Here is a 21,339-nt window from a genome sequence, read left to right as displayed (position 1 = left end):
TCTATTCGTGCTTTTGATGGATGATTCATGAAGATCTTAGTTTGGGGATTCTAATTCTTGAATCAATTTTGGAATTTAACGGTGAAATTTTGAGGGATCTAAATCTTAGGTTGAGGCCCTAAGGTTTGGTTCTTGAGAGGATTTGAGAGAAAGGAGTGTATTTTGGTGAAATGGAGGATGAATTGAGCATTTATGGAGTGATGGGGTGAAGGAAAAATACCAAAATACCCCTCCAAAATCATTTGGAAAATGCTGAATTTTACGACTGACGACATTGGGCTGATGTCGTCACATATGTGATAAGCCGTTAGCTCATGTCGTCACTTGATGTTGGAATTTATGACTTTCTACCTAAGGCTGACGACATTATCTAATAAGTCGTTAGATATGTGATAAGTCATCAGATAATGTCGCCACTTAGTTGCCAGGCTGACATGCTTGAGTAAAATGGGTATAACTTTTTTCTCCGATATCGGATTTGGACGAAATTGGTATCATTGGAAAGATATTTCAATTATCTATATGTTGGTTGGTAATTAGCTAAAAAATTCATAGTATAACGAGAGATATGCTCATTTTAAGTTGAATATACTAATATTCTTCTTAAGAATTCAATCGGTAAGGAATGTTTTGATTCGTCTAATAGCTAGGACACTTTTGAGGCCTTAATACTCATCACTCTAGATTATGAAACTATCAAATCACTAAAATTTATTTCTAAAGAGCTTGAAGTAGGGTTCTACTATTGGTTAAAATTCTCGGGGTATTATAATATCTCCCACTTGGAAACATTCATCCTCGAATGTCACTAGTTAATCTAGGAATGCAAAGAAAACTGAGGATGCATAGCTGAAATAATTCTCTAAATTGAATCCATGTCATTCTAAAATTTTGAGTACTTTTGAGAGTGCACGAATTTGCAACAAGATTAGCTATATAATTGAATCTTTGGTTAGAAAGGGGCTGAATTAAGAAAAAGTAATACCTTCGGCTTGCTCTGAACTTGCGAAGAAGAAATGGGGGTACTTGGCTCTCATATTTGCTTCTGATTCTCAAATAGCGCCCTCAACTGACTGGTTTCGCCACAAAACTTTGAACCAGGGAACCTCTCTTTTCCTCAATCTACAGATCTGGTGATCTAGGATCTTAACTGGAATCTCATCAAAAGAAAAACTGGTCTGAACATCAACACTATCTGAAGGATCTACTACCACGGAATCACCAATGTGCTTCCTAAGCATAGAGACATGAAAGATTGGATGAAAAGCTGACAACATTGCGGGCAACTCGATCTCATAGGCTACTCTCCCAACACGACTTAGGATTCTATAGGGGCCAACATAACGGGAACTAAGTTTCCCCTTTTTCCCAAACCTTTTCACCCATTTCATGGGCAAAATTTTCAGATACACCAAATCATTAACTTTAAACTCAAGGTCTTTTCTTCTCACATCTGTATATGTCTTTTGACTACTCTGAGCTTTCTTCAATCTCTCCGTAATCAACTTCACCTTCTCCATAGCATCAAATACTGCATCAGGTCCAACTAAAGTAGCTTCACTCACTTCAAACCAACCTATAGGTGACCTACATCTTCTACCATACAAAGCCTCAAATGGAGTCATCTTGATACTAGCATAGTAACTATTATTATAAGCAAACTCTATCAAAGGAAAATGCTTATCCCAACTCCTTTTGAAATCATGAGCACATTCTCTCAACATATCTTTCAAAGTTTGGATGGTCCTCTCGGTCTGACCATCTGTCTATGGATGCAAAGCTGAACTGAAATGCACCTGGGTACCAAAACCCTTCTAAAAAGTTCTCTAAAACTACAAAGTGAACTGAGTACCCCTATCTGAGATGATAGACAAGGGGACTCCATACAACCTGTCTACAACAACCCAAATAGAATCATGATGGCATCGGGAAAGAAGTAAGCCAGTCATAAAATCTTGCATCACACCACTAGGTCTTAGGTGCTCTACCTTAACCTGTTCGTAAGTTGCACACTTCACAACAAACCCTAATATATCCTTCTTCATTCCACTCCACTAATAGATTTCTCGCAAGTTGCGGTACATCTTGGTAGTGCTGGGATAAATAAAATATCGAGCGTCGTGCGCTTCAGCCATGATTCCCTACCTCAGATCATCAACACAAGGAGCATATAATCTACCCTGGAATCTCAACACACCATCTCCCCCTTGGGGGGGAAATTTTATCTTTTGGTCCTTAACTGACTCCTTCAGTCTGACCAAGCTAGCATCTAAGTCTTGCTTCTTATTCACTTCCGAAACTAAAGAGGATTCGAAACTACTCTATACAAAAATATTCCCTTCAGCAGAATCAAGCAATCTAACACCCAATCTAGCCAAACGATGCACATCATGAGCTAACTCTTCCTTACCCTTCTCCACATAAGCAACACTGCCCATAGACAACCTGATAAGGGCATTTTCCACTACATTGGCCTTGCCAGGATGATACAACACACTCATATCATAATCTTTTAGCAGCTCTAACCACCTACTCTATCTAAGATTTAACTCCCTCTAAGAAAATACATACTGTAGGCTTTTGTGATCAGTAAACATGTCAACATGAACACCATAAAGATTGTGCCTCTAGATTTTCAAACCAAAGACCACAACAGCTAATTCAAGATCATGGGTTGGGTAATTCTTTTATGGGACTTTAACTGTCTAGAGGCATAGGCTATAACTTTACTATTCTGCTTCAGTACACAACTAAAGCCAACTCTAGAGGCATCACAATACACCACAAAACCATCTGTACCATCAGGCAAAGTCAACACTGGGGCTGAAGTGAGTCGAGTTTTCAACTCCTGAAAACTCTTCTCACAAGAATCTGAGCATAAGAGCTTAAATTTCTTTTGTGTCAACCGGGTCATAGGAGACGCAATAGAAGAGAAAACTTCAACAAAATAGCAGTAATAGCCAGCTAAACCCAAGAAACTCCTAATGTCAGATGGCGAGATAGGTATAGGACAATTTCTTATATCTTTTGTCTTTTGGGGATCAACTCTAATACCTTGAATTGAAATAATGTGACCCAGAAAAGCAACTGAACTTAGCCAAAATTCACACTTGCTAAATTTGGCAAACAACTGGTGGTCTCCAAGAGTTTACAGAACAATACTAAGATAATCTGCATGGTCATTCTCACTACGGGAGTACACAAGGATATCATCTATGAAAACAATGACAAACATATCAAGATATTGCTTGAACACTCAATTCATCAGGTCCATGAAGGCTGCTAGAGCATTGGTTAGCCTGAAAAACATGACTAGAAACTCAAACTGACCATAACGGGTTTGGGAGGCTATCTTTGGGATATCACACTCCCTTATTTTTAGTTGATGATATTCAGATCTAAGGTCTATCTTGGAGAAATAACTTACACCTTGCAATTGATCAAACAGGTCATCAATTCTCAGAAGAAGGTACTTATTCTTGACTGTGACTTTATTAAGCTGACGATAGTCAATGCACAAATAAAAAGTTGCACAAATAGGATAGGTGCGCCCTAAGGAGAGACACTGGGACTTATGAAATATTTATCTAGAAGATCTTTGAGTTGCTCTTGTAACTCTTTAAGTTTAGCCGGTGCCATATAGTATGGAGGAATAAAAATAGGCTGTGTATCGAGAAGAAGGTCAATCCCAAATTCTATCTCTCTATCAGGAGGTTCCCCTGGGAGATTCTTAGAAAAACATCAGAAAACTCATTAACTATGTCAACTGACTGAATAGTTGAAGTCTTAGACTTAGTGTCTTTAACTCCAACTAGGTGATAGATGGAACCTTTTGATATAAACTTTTTGGCTTTGAGATAGGAGATAAAATGACTCTTGGGAGATACTGAACTCTCTCACCACTCAAAAATTAGTTTATCAGGAAACTATAACTTAAATACATGAGTACGATAGTCTATAGATACATAACAAGAGTGAAGCCAGTCCATACCATGAATAACATCAAAATCCACCATATTCAACTCTATCAAATCAACAAGTATGATTCTATGAAGAATAGTAACATGACAATCTTTATACACTTTCTTAGCAACAACTGACTTCCCTACTAGAGTAGAAACTAGGAAAAACTTAGGAATCTTTTTAGGACTCACTTAAAAATTCACAGCAGCAAGTGGGGTCACATAATAAAAACTTAACCCGAGGTCCAATAACACATAAACATCAAAGTGAAATACATAGAGCATACCAGTAACTATATCGGGAGAGTCCTCCTACTCCTGGCGAGATTATAGGGCATAGAATCTATTCTGGCACTGACCACAAGTATTACTAGAAGAAGCTCCCTAAGGAGGAGCTAGATGGGCTTTGGGAGCTGAGGCACTAGCATTCTGAGTTTGGGGCCGAACATCATAGTTCCCCTTCCTAGAATGCGGGCACTCTCTAAGTCTATAGACTATTTTGCCACAATCAAATCAATCTTTCCACTTAGCCAAACACTCACCAGGATGGGTGCAGCCACACTTAGCACAAGAAGGAAAATTAGGCCTTTTATTTACACTATTTTGGGATCTAAACACAGCAGGCTTGTTCCCTTGCTCCTGCCTAGCTCTGGGTGTGGGAGCACCATCTGATGAAGGTGAAAGCATAGATAAATGATTTTTAAATTGAGGATGGTTCTCTCCATGGAATCTAGTCTGACTACACTTATGTTGCTCTGATCTAACCTTCTTATTTCCCCTTACTATATCTCCATCCCTTATCTTATCTTCCTTAATTTACTAGGCATGAATCATCACATATGAAAGATCCATGTCTCTATTGAGCATGATAGTCCGACACTCCTTTAACACCAACCCAAAAACACCAGTCATGAACTTACTCATACTAGTACGGGTGTTAGCAATCAAATCAGGAGCATATTTAGCTAACTGGTTAAACTTCAAGCAGTACTCCTTAATAGTCATGGAGCCCTAGCTTAAGTTTATGAACTTCTCTATTTTTTCCTCACATATCTCTAACGAAAAGAACTTATCAAAGAATGCATCTTGGAATACCTTTCAAGTGATGAGAGCATCATCTTTCTCTCTATTCTTCCTCCATGCAACAACCCAGTCATATGCAATATCTTTCAACCTGTAATATGCCAACTTAACACTTTTTTACTCAGAAATATCATCACCTATGTGATCTTCCTCACCTCTTTAATATATAATTGTGGGCCCTCACCTGCCTTAGACCCATAAAAATCTGGTGGATTCATCTGCATGAAATTAAAAATCCTAGCAGTAGCTAAATTACCTCCCTACTGGTGCAGAAATGCAGCCTGGTTATTGGCCTAAACATTCACGGTGACTGCCTGGGCTAGCACCTAAAAAGCTGCCTGGAACTCAGCATGAGACACATTTGTATTCAAGGGGTCAACTGGCTAGGGTTGCTCATTATTGTTTCTGCAGGCTCGACGAGAAGACATTTTCGCTGTAATAACAAAGAATGAATTTATAACAGAGAGAGGGACAACTATAAGCATGACAGACTTTGAAATAAAGAGATGACTTTTTCCTAAAACATCTTGTAGCCTCTTTCTCATAGATGACGTGCACTACACACCAATGATAAAGACTCTACTTAATGCATCTTATCAGACTCTCTAGGACTCCGTAAACCTTAGGCTCTGATACTAAGTTTGTAACATCCCAAAAATGGGTCCCGAGACGTCACACAATGCTTAAGGCTACAAGTAGCCCCAAGCTAACCCTTTGAGCCTGCTACTATATGTAAAGCTTACTTAAAGATGATTATACCAATCACTGGTACTATCATATCATAATCATAAGAAACACGAAGAAAACACTTTGACTAAACAACCACAATACTAGAAATCTCAACATACTAATAATTTGGTAAACTAGTCTAACAAGCCTTTACTACTCCAGTAAACTAGAGAGTCATTAGGACAGATCCCTAATTGACTTAAACTGAATTAAAAGCAATAAAATATCTACTATAAAATACTAAAATTTTTGAAGATAGGTCCTCGAACCATGAGGACTCGCCACTATAGAGATGTAGATAAGGTACTCAAGAATCACTAATGAGGCTGGGAATGAGAACCTAAACCTACATTATGAGGAAATATAGTACACAGACAAGTATGTGGATCAGTACCTTAGGAATGTACTGAGCATGTGGGGGTGTATCCAATTAGATAATAAATGTCATAAATCTTTATAGCAAACATTCATTCAATTGTAAATGACTCATATACCTTGAATAAAATTAAAGTTTGAATCTCATAAATCATAAGTAAGGAAGCATGGAGTATAAAATCACGTGAGTCATTATACTTTATTCTAAATCTGTATTCTTTCTGGGTTCTCAAACCTGTAAACTAGATGAAATCTTAAAATATCAACTTTCATGATATATGCTTTAATCGTATGGAAATAAGGAACTTCTTTGGAACTTAATAATCATGACATTTGAGAATCTTAGAAATCTTAGGATCATAACTTTTGAAATACTTATATATTCAAACTCATTCTTTGAGCCTTAGGAGGGTAAAACTTCTTTAAAATTCAATAACTTGGTACTTTAGAAAGTTTAAGACTTAAGACTCTAGGAAACTTAGAAGTTTCTTTTAAGCGACATAAGCCATGCGAGCTACATAGAGTCCAACGTCTTGCCCACATTGGGGAGAGCTGTTCTATCCTTGCCATTAGAGTAGAACCTTAACTTTAGTGATCACTTATCTTAACCCACTTGGGTTTTTCGTCTATTGCATCCCCCATGTCCAGATTGGCTCAGAAGAAAGGCAAGTTTCAGTGGTCAGATTCCTGCGCGAAGAGTTTTCAAGAGTTGAAGACTCGACTCACCTCAACCCTAGTTCTTACTTTGCCAGATGGTTTAGATGGGTTTTTTGTGTATTGTGATGCATCTAGAGTATGTTTGGATTGTGTCCTCATGCAGAGAGGTAAGGTTATAGCTTATGCCTCTAGACAACTTAAGCCCCATGATAAGAATTATCTGACTCATGATCTTGAGTTAATAGTAGTAGTATTTGCCTTAAAGATTTAGAGGAATTACTTGTATGGGGTGCATGTTGATGTGTACACATATCAAAAGAGTTTACAGTATGTTTTCTCTCAGAAAGATTTAAATTTGCATCAGCGAAGGTTGTTAGAGTTATTGAAATATTATGACATGAGTGTTTTGTATCATTTAGGGAAGGATAATGTTGTAGCCGATTCTCTCAGTAGAGTGTCTATGGTTAGTATTTCTCATGTTGAGGATGGTAAGAAGAAGTTAGCTCAGGAAGGTCATCAGCTTTTTCGACAAGGTATCCGCTTAGTGGATTCAGCAGAAGGTAGTGTATGGGTGCAGAGTAGTTTAGAATCATCTCTATTTTTTGAAATAAAGAAAAAGAAGGATAGGGATCCTAGCCTAGTTAAGTTCAAAGAATCAGTCAGAGATCAAAAGGTGGAGGTTTTCTCCCAAGAGGGATATGGTGTGCTTCATTGTCAAGGTCGGCTATGTGTACCTGGTGTACATGATTTGAGGCAACAAATTCTATCAGAAGCACATGGTGTCCGTTACTTAACTCATCTACGAGCCACTGAGATGTACCGTGATTTGCGAGAGGTTTATTGGTGGAGTGGGATGAAGAGAGATATTGTAGAGTTCATAGCTAAGTGCTCTATATGCCAACAAGTTAAGATTGAGCACCAGAAGCCAAGTGGGTACAGGATTTCAGTATTCCTATTTAGAAGTGGGAGAAAATGAACATGGATTTTGTGACAGCTTTGCCTCGTACCCGTCATCAGCATAATTCTATTTGGGTTATCATAGATAGGATGACCAAATCAGCTCATTTCTTGCCGGTCCATACCTCTTATTAAGACAAGGACAATGACAAACTCTAACTCAGAGAGTTGGTTAGGTTGCACGGTTTTTCCTTATCTCTCATCTCAGATAGAGGTACCCAGTTTACCTCTCATTTCTAGAAAGCTTTCCAAAAGGGTCATGTTACCCAAGTCTACCTCAGCACAACCTTCTACACTCAGACAGATAGTCAATCAAAAAGGACCATCCAGACTCTTGAAGATATACTGAGAGCATGCGTAGTTGATTTTAAAGGTAGTTGGGATGACCACTTGCCTTTGATCTAATTCGCATATAATAATAGCTATCATTCTGGTATCTAGAGGCTCCATTTAAGGCTCTTTATGAGAGGAGATATAGATCTTCGATTGGTTGGTTTAAAGTGGGTGAGGCCATAGTATCCAGGCCTGACTTGGTGTTTGATGCATTTAAAATGGTCTAGTTGATCAGAGAAAGGCTTAAAGAAGCCCAAAGATGACAGAAATACAACGCAGATATGAGGAGAAAAGATATGGATTTTCAGGTCTATGATTTTGTTTACCTAAGAATCTATCCCATGAAGGGAGTGAAGAGGTTCGGCAAGAAGAGAAAGCTCAATCCCTGATATGTTGCTCCCTACAGAATTCTTAGTAGTTTTAGAAAGGTAGCTTACGAGCTTAAGTTGCCTTCAAATCTAGCTTAAGTACACCCAGTGTTCCATGTTTCCTTGTTGAAGAAATGTATTAGTAATCCAATGGTAGTCTTTCCCTTAGAGAGTGTAGATGTTCAGAATAGTCTTTCCTATAAGGAAGTCCCAATGAAATTCTCAATAGTCAAGTTTGTAGACGAAGGAACAAAGAAGTTCCACTAGTCAAAGTTCTTTGGCAGAATCAGTCCGCTGAGGGAGCCATTTAGGTAACAGAAGTAGATATACAGACCAAGTCCCCTTATCTTTTCTCCACAAACTCAGATTCAGTCTAAGCTAGTTATCTCCTCAAAATTTTTCTTTGTCATTCTCAGTTTCAGTTGCACCTCATATAAATGTCAGTCATGGATTTATAGATTAGTTCAGCCATGTAATCCATGTATCAGACATACATGTTCAGTGTGTAATCTCAGTACATTAATTTCCTAAGCTTAATCAGTCTTATTTGAGGAAGAATGATCCCAATGGGGAGATATTGTAATACCCTGTATTTCCCTAGCATAATTTAAACCTCAGTACGTGGGTATTCATACATAAATTTTTTGAAATACTCATTATTCCTCAGTTTATAGCCCAGCAAGTTATGGGAAAATAACTAGCTCTCCAACGATATAAGATTTTCCTTAATGTGATAAACGAGTAAGAAGTTATGGAAATTTTAAGTTTTAGCCTTAAAGCACCGTGATATAGGCCCGAAGCACATCACGGAGAAGTCTAAAATCAAAATTTTCACTTTCCAGTGAAGCTTCACAATCATGGCGCATCATGGAGGAGTACCATTTTACTTTTGCCAATTTCCAGTGAGCCAACGTGATGTCACCGCATTGCGGTGAACGTACAAGTCTCAACCAATAGGAGACCGCGATCCCACCGTATCGCGCCAATGGCCAAAATGGCACTCAAAAATTTCCAGTGGCTCGATGTGATCTTAGCGCGTAGTTTTGGAGCCAAAAATCAGGGTTTTCAGTTTCCAGCCTGAGCTTGTAAATTTTGTTAGGGGTATTTGGGTATTTTCACCATTTATTTAATTCATCTCAAATTGAGGATCCCCTTTCTCATGAACAAAAACCCCTATCTCTCAAATTCAAGGCAAAATTTCAAGAACTCTCTATTAATTCTCTTAAATACATTAACCCAAGTATGTTAGGTGTTTATCCATGGGTTTCTTTCACCCATGTAGTCTAAGTACCTGATTTTAATTATGAAGTTATAATCTTTTCAAGTTACTTTGATTTTAAATTAAGTATTTAACCATGAATCTCCATGAACTATGATTCTACACCATGTATAAACAAAATTGTTGTTGTTATTCAACTCCCCATGTTTTAATGTTATCATTCATTAAGTTAAATCATTATTTAGTGCTATTCATGTTGAAGTCATTCTATTACTAAAAATTCCATAACATTTTAATGATTTGATTATGCCATGAACTATAAGTACTTGATAAAATGCTTACAAGAATGAGTATTTGATAAAGGTTTTTCAAGCTAAGTCCTCTAAGTTTGATATTGTGCTACTAAGTTTGCTTTTGAGTCCTGGGGGTATTGAATACCCGAAAACCATAGCTTTTTTACTTAACCATGTCTCAGTATCTTCAGAATAACTTTAGAATATATATTATGAGCATTACTAGATTAGTTAGTTAACCTCAGAATAGTCAATAACTCAGTGCCATTCAGTTGGAAGTAGGATTTAGCACAGAGTGAGTGTAGGGATGGTGGCTTCCCCGTCAGATAGGCAGAGTCGCTAATAACAGTCCCTAAAGCCCAGAACTACATAGCCAGTGTAGGATATAAGAAGTCACCCGTCAGTATAGGCTTGACTATCTCACAAGGGTCACCCATCAGATCAGGCTTGACACCCTTAGTCCTTTGGGACAACACAGTATATCAGTTTAGTGGATCCACAAAGCCAGCGTTAGTAGCCATGGCCACCCTTCCAACTGGGGTTATAGGTTGGACCTCAATTAGCTCAGATTTGGGCATGTCGGTTAGATGATACCTCCCATCATCTCAGCCACAGTCTCAGTCCAGTCTTCAGCCAGTGATTCAATTTTAGATTTGCTTGACCATAGCATATAGAAAATAGTTATTCAGTTATTAGTATTCAGTATTTCAGATTTTAGACTATGTTCTAAATATGTTATATGCTTTGTCATGCATTCTCAGTATTTATAGACTTTTATGAATATTCAGTAATTATAGATTTCACATATTTCCAGTATCTACAGATTTCATGTACTCTATTCAGTACTCCTTGTTTATATGTATATTCAGACAGCTGTTATTCTTGTTGATGAAACCATGCATATCAGCCTACCTCATTTAGCATACCAGTACATTCAAAGTACTGATCGCTTACTCTTTCTTTTGTGCTATGATATATTATATCATAGGTTCGGACCTCCAGTTCCCGGATTGCTCAAAGATTTATCATATTCTTAGTAGTGGCAGTTGTGAGTCCTTAAATTTCGAGGATAAATTATTTCATTTTATGTTTTTAGTCTAGCAGTTAGTGGAGGTAGTTGGGCCTTGTCCCATCAACTCACAGTTAGTCAGTTTTTAGGCTTTCAAATACTACAGTCAGTTATTCAGTATTCAGACTTAAGTTGACACATTAGTTAGTTATTCAGTTTATTAGTATCTTATCAGATTCAGACAATTGTTTGCCAGTTTTTACGATTTAGTTTTGATTTCAGATATTAAAACCTTATGGAATATCAGTTATCCTTTCGCAATTATGATTATGTTATTCAGTGCTCACAGTAAGTACCAGCTCATGGGTTTGCTTGTGGTCTCTCAGGACTCTAAGCACCGTGTGACACCCAGGGTGTACTCTTGGGGCACTACAATGCTAGTCCAAACTATGTGATTCGATGTTTTATATCTCCCTAAAGACTTTTCTTCAATGAATACTACTTTTATTACCATCTCAATTAACTAACTCCAAGTTTTTAATAAAGAAGCCATTAGTACAAAATGCGTTTGACCATATTTATATCATATAAAATGCAAGAAGAACGTTGTAACCATTCAACCGAACTAACTATTTTCCCCATCTTTCCTAACATCTCTACCAACTGCAATCTTATGAACTACTATAAAAAGACTCCATAAATATTCTCATCTAACTATTTCAAATAGCAAATACTTGACTCAATCTTCCTGCATACTTATAGCTGTAGATAAAAAAAAGCACACTATATTTCTCCCTATAAGGTATGTCAATCCTCAAATCTAAATCATAGCCTAGTTGCTACCAACACCACAAACATATCATAAGAAAGGTCACAAACACATGTTGACAAGGAATTTGATCTTAGAATATACATGTTTTAGCATGTTTTCATTATCCATGACAGGAATATCGGGATTTTATCGGATTGAGCATGAGGTGAAACATGAGGGTATATTCATGAGATATATAATGTAAGGTTGAAATCTATAGATTTATGAAGTATGAATAGAATTGCTACTTGAAGCTATTGTTTATTATTTTGGGAGCTGATGTTGTCATAAATCTAAGTCATGGGCATGACACTAATATATGAGACATAAGTAGGGTGACATAATGATTAAGATTTGATGAATATGCTATAGTAGGAATGGACCACTATATCATGATAACTTTTTTTTGAAACTTATTATTTGTAATGACCCATTCCATTATTATAGTGTTATTTATGATATAAAAGTTTGAGTAGAGTTTTACATAGAATGAGGGTTATGGAAATCTCAGGCTAGGGTGAATTCAAACAAAGAATGAGTTTTATGTGGGTTATAAACCATCTGTATCTTATGGTGATATATTTGATGGCCTTGTGGGTGTTTTGTGATAGATATGAGATTTAGTAGACCATAGAAACTTTTGAAATGGTGTTCAAGTTCATCGAACTCCAATTATGTCTTTCAACACGGTAGATTGTATCTATTTTATTGGAAAACCAAGGTTGTATTTGAAATAAGGGAGATTTGGAATCTCCCTTAACATTTTGCCATCCATCACTACAGCAAAACCTTTCTTTCTATATTGGGTAAACTATAGATTAGAGCTAATCCAAATAAATTGCTAAAACCGCTATAGCAGAAGGATCCACTTAGCGGTTACACGTCTTCTACAATAGAAATACTAGTTATAATGCTGAAACTTTGATTTGTAGTCCGATTTATTCAAAACGTTTATCCAAAATCATCAAATCTATCTAATTCTGAAAACCCATAACATTACAGAGCAAGCACGATATACTTGAGTCACTATCATAGAGTCACCAACTAAAGTAGATACATACATAGGTGAGCTAAGAATATCATAAACCATGCCCAAACCCAAGGTAAATTTAACATATACATATGATTAAGTGGAACCCAAATAAAACAAGATAGTATCCATCCTGTCACAGATGAGAATAGTACTTGTAATAACTATATCTAAAGCTTCTACCTCAAATTTTCCTAAAAAGACACTGGAACGAGATCTATCATTAATATGAGAAACCTTTTTAGCAGGATGGGCACCACCACTCCTTGTATTACCACCACATACACCATGATGATTATGGTACCTACCTTGTGGATGACCTCTACTATTACCACTCTCCTCTTTATCAGTGGGTACCACAACTCTAAACTATTATTGACCCTAAAAATTAGTTTTCCTACCATTAGGACAATCCCTATTAAAGTGAACAACACCACCATAAGCAAAATAACCTTGATTTAGTAAGGGTTTGTTAGTAGAAGAATATGAAGCCCTTTGGCTTCTCATAATTGAAGACTGGTGAGTGGTGTCTAATGGAACCCCTATAGATATAGGCAAAACTAACTATTAAGGCGAGGTGGATAGGCATGATGACCATATCCCCTCGAGTAAGAAATGTTGAAGTTGCCTGTATTTTGGGCTTTCTTTTCTACTATCTTGGCCTAGCCAGTCTATTTGACTCCTTCTGCCTTTGTTGAATAGCTAGAAATCTCATTAAAAGTCTTTCTTTGTAATGACCCTTCAGGTCATTTTCCATATCTCTACTTATTTTTGTTGTTAGATCTTTTCATATCTTCCCTAAGTCATTTATGACTTGCTAGAACTTAAGTTTGATTATCGAGCAATTCATTTGGTTTTAGAGCCAATTCTTATTTTTAAAGTCTTTACTAGTCCGAATTGGCTACCAGGTGAAAACTTTAGTCAAATAGCCTTGTATTCCAATTCTGACTATCCTAACAGCTCTAGAATATCAATTTTATCCTTAGAGGACTCTTGGTTCGGGTCTTGAGGCACCCATGCTTATTTTGACCAATTAGTTAAAAAGTTAAAAAAATGGAATATGGGTGTGGGACCCATTTTTTTGTTGAAACAACCCTGAAGAGAAATTTTAAGTATTCCATTGAGTCTAAAACGACAAATTTATTATGGTTCCATAGTCCGTTTGTATAAACAAGATTTTAGATGAATCTCGAGGGGTTGGCGGAGAATATTCAAGTCTCCACTGGTGTTGAAGCACGGTGATCACAAGCCACATATAGTGATAGCAAATACTTTGGAAGCTAACTTTTATGGTGATCATCATACATATTTCATGATCACATCTCACCTAGTAGCCACCAATTATAGCGATCGCGGTGTACCAGGTTGTGATAACGATTCCTGAGCACCTAGGATGGGTATAAATAGACCCTTTTCAGCTTGTTTTGCCCATTTATCACCCATTCTCTTGATACTTAAACCCTAAAGAGTAAGATAGTTTTGTATTGGAGCTTGTGGGTGATTTGGGGAGCTTTGTTAACTATTATTGTACAATTATCCTTCGATTTGAGGTAAGATATTACCCTTTCTCTTTTTATTCAAAATCCCTATAACTTTGGGGATTTATTTTATCCCTAATTCTGCTTGGATTTAACCTATTTTTAGGGTTATTACACCTTGAGCATAGGACAACATCGGGTTGGCCTAAAAAATGTAATTTTTGTAAGTGGAACCCACATGGGATTTTGGCATCTTACAAAAGCTCCTTGAGGTATAGCTTGGCATCTTACAGAAGCTCCTCAAAATGGAAATTCAATAATTTAGTAGATTCTTTAAGCTTTCTTTGACGTCCAGGTAGGCTAGGTTTTCCTCTTTAATAGATTGAGCTATACCATAGTATGTTTATGATATTATGTTATATTTAGGATAGGCCTTAGGTATTGGTGAATATTTGGGCAATGCTTGGGTTAGATGGACCTTCTAGGCCATTCGAAAATCATAAATTATGTGTTTAGGCTTAGTTTCTTATATCATTAGTATAATTTCTATCTTAGGGATAATTAAGGCTAGTTTAGTATCTAAAAGTAGATTTAGATACCTTAGCCTATTTTGAGGTAGAAATTTCTGAGTAGTGGATTTCTGGAATTTAAAAGTGGACTCTTGACCCACCTTAGGCCAAGATTGGTGTTAGCTATTGAAAACCTTTTATATGTGTGTTGAACATCTTGAAATTTCTTATTGAGGTAATATTGAGGAACCTTGGCACTTGATGGTGTAGATGAATTAAATATTGAGGCTTATTGATTTTGCTAATGATTGAGTTAGCGATTATGTTATTGCTTATGATATTGAATATACACATCTATCGGTTCAAGTCTGGATATTGATTATAACTTGATGATATAATTACTAGTTGAAGTCTTTAAATAATGATGATATGATGATGCGCTACCAGTTCAGGTTTGAAAGATTATATGATGTTTATTATATGACTACCGGTTTGAGTTTGGATATGGATATGATACTAATTATGAGTTTGACATCAACGATATTCATGATTTGACATTATTTGTGGAGTATGATAGTGAAGGTATAGGTATCAAATTTTAGTTTGGTAATGGAAATTATATTAATGTGGCATGAGATTGATAGATGGAAATTGTACCTTGAGGATTGGTGAATAATGGTGATTCAGGTTATATTACTTTTGAATGTACCCTCCAGGCTTATGGGGCCTGCATTAGGTTATTTACTTTTCCACTCTTATTGGCTTATGGGAGATAATTTTGTATTTATATTTGCATGTGACTGATCCATTATGTTATGTTATTATTTTGGTTATTCACTTATTTATGTACAACGATGTTGGATTGGATTTAGGTTTGACTCTATCTAGACTTAGTTATGTTATCATGCATTATATCGTATTTATATCATGATTAAGATTAGTCGGCCGATGATGTCTAGTGAGAAGCCATGGTTTGGTACTCATACTACATTTATGTAACTTTTTGGTGCAGATCCAAGTACTAATTGCCACAGTTTATTCAAGGATCATGTTGTGTTGGATTTTCGGAGATAGGGTGTTCTCTTAGAGTTACAGTCGCATCCTTTCCTTCTATCTTACTAATGTCTAGTCTTTAGTTTTGAGATAGGATTGTATTGATTGCTTTATACTTGGGTTGTATTTATATTTCCTCTCGTACAGGATCACTATGTCGGGGGATGTTTCTTATACCTTTTGTCTATTTTTATTGCATTATTTATTTATGTATTGAATTACCCATTTGGCCTATTTGAGGCATTTCCACCAAGTTAGCCTATTGCGAATATCTCCAGGCTAGGGTTCGACTTATCTACTGGTGGGGTAGAGTATCACGACCCAAACAAGGGCCTGGCCGTGATGGGAATCTCATGTCCCACATAGACCAGAAAATAACACAATATCACCCCTGTTGGATGAATTCTGAACACATAACAAGATAAAAATTCAAAGAATAAAAGGTAAGCTTTTGACCAATAACTAACAACTAGACATAACCACTGACAAACATCACCCAAGTCCACAGTAATCCAACAAAGCCTTCTAACAAGAGAACCAAAAACCAATCTTGGTTGGGGCATGTCCTCGACTCTGAGAGATGACAAAGACAATGACAATAATAATGTAAATGATAATGAAACCAACTATCAATTCAATTCTAAGAATGAAAGTTGGTGAGATGCCAAAGCCTTCCAGAAAATGGAAGCTCCAAAATAAACTGAAAAACTGAGCCAACCAATCTAACTCTATGTAGAAAAAGTAGAAGTAGCTCTGGTGCCTATATCTCGTGGGATACAACACTTAGAGATGGTTAGTGGGGTGAACACTAGCATGAAACTCAGGGATAAGGATAACATAATGCCATGACCAACAATTTCAAATCATTCAAAATCCGATGCACATAATCAAATGTATACACACACACACATATATATATGTATCACATCTCGGGATAGGGAATATGTCTTAACATGTACTTTAAAACTTTAGTCTAGGTTGTGTAGCTCAACCGTCATAACATACAAGGCATATATTAGCTATATGGGCCTAGCTCTCCGCCAGCTGGTAGGGCCCTAGTGCGTATGGCCACATGAACCCTAGGTATACATATACATAATAGGGGACTCGAACCTCCTTGCTTATTAAAGTGAGATAAGCACCAAATCATGTAATACAATGTGGGTGCCTCACACTTCGCAATCAGATAATAATAATATTAAGAGGGACTCAAAACTTTCAGTTATATAGACCCTCACACGTCGGCAACCACGGTTTCTAGTGTTTATCCCTCGGGAGCTCTACTTTCATGACTCAGCTACACAACCCTCTTTTAAGCCTAACTAAATACATTTATCGCACATTTTCATTCATTTAACCATATATCACATTATGGCATACATTGTTGTTATCGTCATACTAACTACACTTGTAAGGTAACAACAACATGTCTAAACAATTACATTACTTGAGGAATTCACAACCCTGTTGGTTCAATTATGCAATAGCTTGTGAAAACACATAACCCACAAGGTTTAATTCAAAACCATTATGCCTCATTATATTTTCACATTATGCAAAACTTCAAGAGTAGTTCAATATGCATACTTTCTTATTCAAAATCAATTTCACAAAATGGGGTTGAGGTCATAACCACTTCAAAAGTCACAAGTTTGGGGAAAATCACAATTCCCTAGTTCATTCACCATACCCATGCGCCCACATGTTCAAAACCATATTTAAGGTATTAATAATCATAAATAAGCCATGGGAAAACATTGTTGAACAACAAACCTTCAAAACCCTCAACACTTGTTTCAAAACCAACATTAATATCTCATTAACAATACTTTAAATTGCATGATTTTATTAATCAACAATAAGGGAAGAGTAACATGCCTATAATACCAAGTTTCACAGAAAGAATTCAACCCTTGATCCCTTGAATGACCAACTTCTTAAAAACCCTAAGTATGGCTATTTGAGAGGATTTAAGAGATCTTTGGGAGTTTTAAGTATGTTATGAATGTGAAATAAACCTATTAAGATTTGTATGAACACGGGGTTTTAATTGTGTGAGAAGGGAATTGTGTAAAGTGCCCTCAATTAAAAGGCTGGAATTTAGTCGTCATTGACTATGGGTCACTATATGACTTGTATAGACTCATTACAGCTCGTCACTATGTGTCGTATACAAGGCAGTCTCCAAGGCACTCATAATACAATCGTAATCAACACAGAACTCAATTGGCTAAACACTGGACATTCTATGATTTGCACCCAATGACTCGTAATGAGTCCTTATGAATCTTAGTGAGCCACTCGTACTCAGAGAAGGACTTTGCCACATACATATTGATTTGGTTACGATTAGGTCCCTAGGACCCATTAAGACTCCTTGTGACTCTTATCACCAAGTCGTACTCAGGATAGTTACTCAAGCACCATTCACTATATACCTTATGAATAGGGTCACATGACCCATTAAGACACTATATGAATCGTAGGGTGAGTTGTAGTTAAGACAGTGAGGATAAAATTGTAGAAAATTTTCATGGACGAAAAACCTGAGGCGTTACATAGAGTGGGTTCCATCATGACTCATAAATCAGGTCATGACATCCTTGAAGAAGTCAATTGCAAAGACATAACATGCAAGTTAGTCTTCAAACCTTTCCAAAAGAGGCAAATCCTCTCCTCTTTAGTACCAAGAATCTAAATAACAGATCTAGGAAACATATGAAATTTTGCCTAGTAAGCTATAATTGACATACTTTCCTACTTAAGAGCCAAAAAATCATCCTTATTCTTGTCACATAGAATGCGTGGCACACATTTCTCTACCAATAGAGTATCGAACTGAGTCTATGTCAATAAAGGTAAACTTGGAAGATATTCCATATAATCCCTAACAACTGATTTGTGTTAACTTGTTGTTGGAAGCTTACAAATTCTACACCATGCTACTCCATAGTGCCTATCTTATGTAGCCTCTTATAAAAATAAACAAAAAACTCAAAGGCATCCTCTATATCAGAACTAACAAAGGTGAGAGGTTTCATATCAAGAAACTTAGCAAACATATCACGTTGCGTCCCTATCATAACAAGACCTAAAATCAAGTGAGGGAAAACCTCCATCACTGGGGCCTCATCCATCTTAGCAACAAAAATTGCAGCAAGATTCACCTCGGGAAACTAGTAAGAATGCACCATAGACATAGCTCCAGTACCTACTAGCCCATTTAAAAAAGAAAGTACCTGCTGGCTGAATCAATTTAGACAATATCTAAGTAGGAGCTAATTTTCAAAAATTAGTAATGCCTCATCATACTCCAAAACCTCCGAATTCACAATCTCATCATAATGATCCCGTGGTGGAGAAGGTGTCTCAAATATCTATTGGGTCGAATTAGCTACAACTCGAGCTCAACCCCTAGCAGGTTTTGCTCTATAACTCCCTCTTTGCTTGCTCCATTCTCTACCTTTAATGGTGGGTTCTACAAGTATACCAACAGGTGTGTAGCTGCTGCTCTAGCCTTGTTAATTGGATCTTGTATTCATTATTTACAAACAATAGAGTAAAGAGGTTAGATAGCAATTTGGATCACCAGATACCAATTGTAATCTTATTATAGCATTAAAAGAAAGAAAGTGATAATTTCTTGAAGTCCTACAGCCTCTTGAAGAAAAGTACATATGTCTTTGTACCATTACAGAAGATTTTACTTTACTTATTTTGGTATAATGAGATAAATGAACCTAGGGCTCTGATACCAACTTTGTTGTGATCTAAATTCATTACGAGTGGCACCCCACTATCCTTTTGGTAGAAGAACCATCTCACCCCAACTACCCAACACTAATACTACAATTTTAAATAAGAAAAGAGCAATTCCATTATCATCAAAAAATTTACATAGTACTAACAATAAAAATAATGTGGGATAATCAAATTTCTAAAATATCTCCAACAAATAAAAGTCATTGTACGAAAATATCTAATAGTTATAAGCCTAGATACAACTTGGAAAAACTAGAATAATGAGTGTTTATGTTCATAACAAATGGACAAGAACATAAACTGTGAAGTCCCATGGCTCGTAAGATGAAGAACACCCTTGAGTCAAAATAGTCATTGGCTATAACTGAGGCCTCATCAGAGCAATTAGAATATGCTCCGCACTCAACCAAAAAAAAGAGTAGATATTATTAGTACAAAACCACTTTGTATTGGTACAATCATCTACCAACTCAACTTAATAAATATGAATGCATAACAAATAATTTGTAAACAAGCACAACCATGTAATACTTAGAATTTTTACTTTTACTAAGTCTTTTCTCAATAATCACCAAGTAAGTCAGAAAAGCATAGAACAAGTATAAATCTTTCACCAAGTAAACAGCACGACTAATTATAGTTAACTCAACGTTGCCACAATTACCTTTTCATTGAAATTCAACAAATAATTACACAATTCATGTATGTTAATAGCCTAGACCACACATGGATCTATATAAAAACAATATTATCAAATGGTTCACTCAAAGAACCTAAATAACAATAATAACATGACCCAATCTATACATGAAATTGTCAAACTCACTAATACAGTGTACACACATTTGATGAGTTTTTTAATTGCCCACTAGCCATGGTTTATACTGGATAACCTCAGTCCTTATACTAAATAATCAATACATTTAGTGTCTGGCACCCTTATCGTAAACCAAGTTATGTACCACCCTGATTCTAATGTATCCATCCTTATACTCCCTGAATTTCACCAATTCTGTGATGATGAACTTTATTAGTTTATCGAATTACATCAACCCATGTCATAATATGTACATTCACAATATGCTATATCCCAATCATAAGTTTACTTGAAAATAAGTATTTTATTCAATCTCTATTCAGGTGATTAAACAACTTATAGTATTATCCAATAAGTGCACATTCAGATCATACATTGCAACAAGTAGACAAAAGACATTTAGTATACACACATAAGTTAAATGGAGTCTCAACTATAATTTAATCATCACCTACCTTAATCAATGCCTTGCACTACTTTAACATACTCGAGCCTTGCCTTTCTTCTTGTAATTTTAGCTTGATTATAGTTTAAAATAACAAGGTAATCACCATTCAATCAATGTCCTAACAAATAAAAGGATTATAACCAAATCTTATAACCCCAAGGACAAAACCATGATTATTTAATTATTGTAGGGTTTTCCACTTGAATTCTATCAGATTTATATTTATAAGAATGAAGTCTAAGTTTGGAATAAATTATCCACCCTTGACCAAAACCTAAAGATTCACACCTTGCTTTCACCACATTGCACTAGAAAATCAGCCTAGGACAATTTTATCCCCCCTAATAATCATCACCAAGTTTCACTAGAAAACTAGCCTAGGCTAAGTTAATGCCCCCATCATTATCAAACTTTGTGATTCTAAGGAGTAACCATAAAAAAACTAG

Source organism: Capsicum annuum, chromosome 1, assembly GCF_002878395.1.
Source record: "Capsicum annuum cultivar UCD-10X-F1 chromosome 1, UCD10Xv1.1, whole genome shotgun sequence".
NCBI classification, from domain to species: domain Eukaryota; kingdom Viridiplantae; phylum Streptophyta; class Magnoliopsida; order Solanales; family Solanaceae; genus Capsicum; species Capsicum annuum.
Note: the sequence above shows the minus strand (reverse complement) of the source record.